General features: G+C 43.2%; 1 pseudogene across 1 annotated transcript; it reads left to right on the top strand.

Moving 5' to 3' along the window:
- The first annotated feature begins 1,862 nt into the window (after positions 1–1,862).
- LOC308341634 (ATP synthase-coupling factor 6, mitochondrial-like) lies at positions 1,863–2,187 on the top strand (annotated as a pseudogene). The gene has a single exon. The product of its transcript is annotated as an ATP synthase-coupling factor 6, mitochondrial-like (transcript).
- Positions 2,188–5,429: the final 3,242 nt, after the last annotated feature.

Below are 5,429 nucleotides of genomic sequence, written 5' to 3' on the forward strand. Positions count from 1 at the left end.
CTGCATATTTTGACAGGACCTATGGGTCAATATAAACGTAGATTTATTCCAATTTGATTATAACCAACCAATCATTGTGTACATGACATGTAATTCCATACATTCCTTCTTTTACCTGTTTACTTTTGATGTTGATGTGATATGATGTTACTCACCTCTTCCACTGACATCCTGAATTTCAATTCTGCTCTCTTTTTAAGAAGAACAAAAAAGCTGTTCTACCTTGTTATTCATCAAAGTCATCATAGGATGTGTTTAATCTGCACATTTGTGAGCATCAATATTTCTTAAAGATTTTATTTATTCTAGGAAGAAAGAGTAGTGTGAGCTGGGAGAATAGAGGGGGACAGAGAGGGAGAAAGAAGCTGAAGGAGATTCTGTGCTGAGCATGGAGCCCAACTCGGGTCTTGATCCCACTACCACCAGATCATGACTGAGCTGGAACCAAGAGTCAGATGCTTCACTGAGTGAGCCACCCGGGAACCCCTTTGTATTTCTAAGACTAGGAAATTTATTTTGAGTTGAAGCCAATAGTGGATAATCTGTGAAAAGAATGACTGTAGATCATGGACTAAACATTTAGTATCCATAAATCCAAAATTGTGCTAGACATGTTTCCCCAAGATTGTGTAATGTTACCATGAGTCCACCCACCTGCAACTTCAAGATCCAAACCTTTCTTTTCCAAGACCCTAGGGGACATTGTCACAAACTCAACCCATCCCCTTCTTGGGCCATCAGCCATGTGATCTGTTTTATTGCATGACCCTATAAGCAGAAACACTTCCCAGTTATTATGTGCATTAAAGGCCTCCTGTTTCTGTCCAACCAATGGAAGTAAGAGGTTTGCTTTGTTAATTGGCATATAGAGCCATGATTAGGGTCAGGTTTGTTTCCCCAGAAGTTATTAGGTGCTGTTAAATGCAGGAACTTTTCTCCCACTATATGACACTTGACTCCACTCATGTACTATATTCTCTAAAATTTCACTTTATGGTTAGATCTTTACCCTTTTTATTCATAGCCCACCCAGAGAGCATTACTAAGACTATTATTAATATCATGTGGCTTCAGATGGGAGGGTCCCCTACCCTGGTCCTTCCTGACCTTAGGGTAGAATTATCTGCAGTAAGAATAGACATCTCCAACCCTTATCCAAACATCATTGATTCCTCTAAGCCCACACTTACTTAGAAGACATCCACTGTGAGGGCAGCTCCAAGGTCAAAGCTAGGGGACTGGGGCAAAGTCTCATGGTCACATCCTCCTCTTCTTGGGACTGGTGCTTCCCAGCAGTACAATCAAATCCTGATCTGACATATGGGGGTCCTTGGCACATGCGCAGTTTCACGGTGGACTAACTTATTCTCCTAGTCCTCACTGGTCAGCTCAGGCTGCTCCTTGCAGAGTTGGATGTTGCTCTATGTATTCCTCAGTTTCCCCTGAATTTTTTGAACTTGACTTGTCCCTATTCTTTCCTCCGTTGGCAACCACTTGCTCCACCATTGCCTTGTCCTTCTTTGGGTTATTATCCCCCAAACCTGCTGATTTTCTGTCTTACATCTGCTCCCTCTGTTTTCTGTTTTCAGTCTGGGGTCAGCTCAGCTCCTGCAGGGGACACACAGGGAAGGGCCCAAGTCAGGTCTCAGCTGCAGTCCCCAGAGCTACATTGCAGGCACCTCAGATCCTCGTGAACTCACCAAAACAGAGCAGGAAGGGAACTGGGAGAATGTGAATATCAATCTTATCTTACACACCAGGAAACTGAGGCCCAGAGAAATTAAGAGCCAGGGCAATAAGTAGAATCTGGCCTCAGTGGAAGCTGTGGCTGCTCCAGACTGAGTTCAAGTAACAGAATGGCCATGACTCTTCTCACGCTCTTCAGCTTCTCTGCTCTCATTCCGTCTGCAGTCTCATTTCATTGAGGAGGCACATTGGTGTTACAGCGGTGGCATTTAATGAGGACCTTGATCCTATACAGAAACTCTTCATGGACAAGATTATAGAATACAGAATGAAGCTATGGGCATCTGGAGGACATGCCAATAGTGGCCCAGAGCCCCAGCAAGACCTAGAGAGGGAGCTTTTGAAGCTTAAGCAAATGTATGGTCAAGCAGATATAAATATGTCTCATACTTCACGTGTGAAGATCCTAAATTTGGAGTAATTGAAAAGCCCCAGACCTGAAAAATAAGGTAAAATTTCTTTGGTAATTTGACCCAGATTCATTGTATAACTGGTTCAGAATAAACACACATTTCTCAACTGTCAAATGTTCTTCAATTCTGATTCCAAATAAATTATTTGGAATTATGTTGATGTAAAAATTATGTTGATGTAAAAATAAGTAAATAAATAAATAAATAAATAAAAACACAGTAAAAATGTGTTCCTCAGCTTCGGGTGATATTCCCTATCCCTTGTAACATGAAGGACAATGTGGGGCATTTCCCATCTACAATAGGTTCTTTCTGACACACTTCCTGAGTCCTTGGAGTGCGTGCATTCTGGCTGCAAGGAATGAAAACCCTAACTTGTTTCTTGGAGGTGTGTTCCTGGTGATTTAGCTTTAGGGAATTACCATGTGCCTAAGGCTCTGCTAGGTCAGCAGGGAACCATTTTTCACACATGAGTGGTGTGGCAGATTTCTCAAAAAATAACATGCAATTTCAAGGTAAATTGCTCTCTGCACTTCCTCTTTTCTTCCCCCTGCTGTTTTCCTAACTATGGGAAATTGTAAAAAACAAGAAAGTGAGTTAATGATAGACTTGGTTTGGGAATTAATAAGAGCTGTTGGGGTGCCTGTGGGGCTCAGTCAGTTAATCATCTGCCCTGAGCTCAGGTCATGATCCCAAGGTCCTGGGATCAAGCCCCACACTAGGATCCCTGCTAGGCTGGAGCCTGCTTCTTCATCTCACTCTGCCTCTTCTCCTGCTTGTTCTCTTTCTCCGTGAAATAAATAAATATTTTTTAAAAAAAGATACATCCAGATCCTGCCAGCTGCCTTCATGTATCCTTCAGCCCTCACTTCCTCCCCAAATCTCTAGCCAAATGGTTCCCTCCTGTCTTTACCTACTGCCCCCTGGTCTTCTTGTGCCACTTGGAGGTCTCCTCCCATAAGTCCTCTGCCTCCTTGTGGAGTCCAGTGTAACTGCCAGGGCCAGAGGCTGAAGGCTCAGGCCCTGATCCCTGACTCCAGCTGGGAGGTCAGACACCAGGCTCTAACTCACCACCTGCTGGGACTCCAAGATGCGGCACATCACCAGGCAGTGTTTGCCTGTGGAACCCAGAACCCACTGATGTGAGACTGTCACCTTCTTTCTTTTTTGGGTGAAATTTATATACAAGAATTTCACCCAATGCAAAAGTATCCTACAATGACAGAGTTGTTCAGCTAGGACCCTAGTTTGTTTTAGAGGCTTCCTTCACCTCCCCACACCTCCTCCAGCCCCTCTGGAGACAATCTCTTCTCCCTCCTCCAGCCTCAAGCAATGCTGATCTGCTTTCTGTCTCTATACATGGCTCCTTTCTAGACATTATACATGAATTGAATGAGACAGTATGTCGTTCTTGATGACGGGCTTCCTTCACTTAACATGATTTTCAGGGTCCTCCATGCTGTGGCTTCAGTCAGATTTCTCTCCCATTGTTGCCAAATAGAATTCCATGGTATAGATGGGTCACCTTTTGTTCATTCACCAGTTGGTGGACATTTTTGTTGCTGTCAGGTTTTTCCTATAGTGATTAATGCTGAACAAGGCTTGAATTGACAATTTTTTTAAAATTTCTCACAGATAGATGTCTGGTTGTGGAAATGTTGGGTCCTATGGGAAGCTTGTGTTGAACTCTTAAGAACTCTCAAAGTGACTTCCAAAGTGGCTCTTTTATTTCTGTTCCCCCTAGCAATATAAGAGGGTCGACTTTCTCAGCAACACTTAGTATTGTCTTTTGAACAGAATCGCACTTATTGGTGTAAAATGGTCCCAGGTTTTACATGCATTGCCCTGCGGACTAATAACATTGATGACAGTTTTATGTGCTTATGAACCATGCATGTATCTTCTTTAGTTATATGTGTATCTGAGTCTTATACTGACTTTTTATGAAAGGGTGTTGCTTCTGCCCATTCGGTGAGTTCAGAGAACTCTTATGTCTTATGGATGTGAGTCCTCATTGGCTATTTAATCGCAAATATTGTCTCCTGTCATTGGTTTCTCTGTTCCTTTTCTCAGTGGTAAAGTTGGATGCAAAAAAAAGTTGTTCATCTTAAGTTTTTCTCTTACATATTGTGCTCTTGTTGTAGTGACTGAGAACTCTTCACTTAATGCAAAGTCCTGACCATTTTCTCCATTCCTCTTGAATGGTTGGTTGTTTTGACTCTTCTACTTAGGTCTGTGAACACTTTGAGTTGATGGCAGTGAAAGGTTTTTAGCAACAACCATGGCGGAGCTTTGTCCTAACATGGGTAAGAGAACCTGGAGGTAACTTGTGTTCCCGAGTTAGTCTCCCCCAGGCCAGGAAAGTGTGATTTCACCCTCCTGTACCCGTTAATGAAGGGCTGAATGCCTTTGGGTAGGGGATTCAATGGGGCTGGTGGTCATATACGGCACTTATTCCTCATTCTCTGGGACTGGGTACAAAATAGCTCCAGGAGCCCAGGACAGTCCTAGTCAGAGGTGTCTTTAGGAGCACAAACACACTGAGAGCAAGAGAGGATTACACAGAAATGATGAAAGCGATGCTTGGGGGGCTGGTATGGTTTCCTACAGGGTCTTCAATTAGTGGGTGGGAAACAGGGCTCCCACCCAGCAGGAACTTGGGAAACATGCCTAGAGAGAGTGGAGCAGATTGAAGGCAAATCCCAGAGTTTAAACTATCTTTGCCAACATGAAAATCATGGTATGTGACTGGACATCAAAGCTGCCTGGAGGGACACATGGCTGGCTCAGTTATTAGAGAGTGCCAACTCTTCTTCTCAGGGTTATGAGTTAGAGCTCCATATTGGTGTTGGAGAACTAGCTAAAATTAAAAAAAAAGAGCAATAAATAAAAAATAAACAGGTGCATGTATCAGGAATTGGGAATTACTCCCCCTAAGGAAAGGATGGGGCAGCTACCTTGGTTCTTGCAGATCGGGAGACTTTCTGAGCCCTGGAGAATCCTAAATGTTGTGTGACATTTCCAAAGATAAACCCAGAGACCCTACACTTTTAATAGCTGTTGGCTTTCCTGTGTGTGGTCCCTGGTATTCAACACAGGTTAGGAAAAAAAGTGGAAAGTTTGTGTAACAGTTTAAATTACTCTGTACTAAGATTAAATGTGAAGGCAAGTGGAGACTCTGTTGACCATTTTCTAGGTTCTGTGGTGGAAAGGAAGGCTGACAGACAAAACAATTCTACAACTCAGAGTTAGTGTTGCTGGGGTCTCAGA

Source organism: Martes martes, assembly GCF_963455335.1.
Source record: "Martes martes genome assembly, chromosome: 4".
NCBI lineage: Eukaryota > Metazoa > Chordata > Mammalia > Carnivora > Mustelidae > Martes > Martes martes.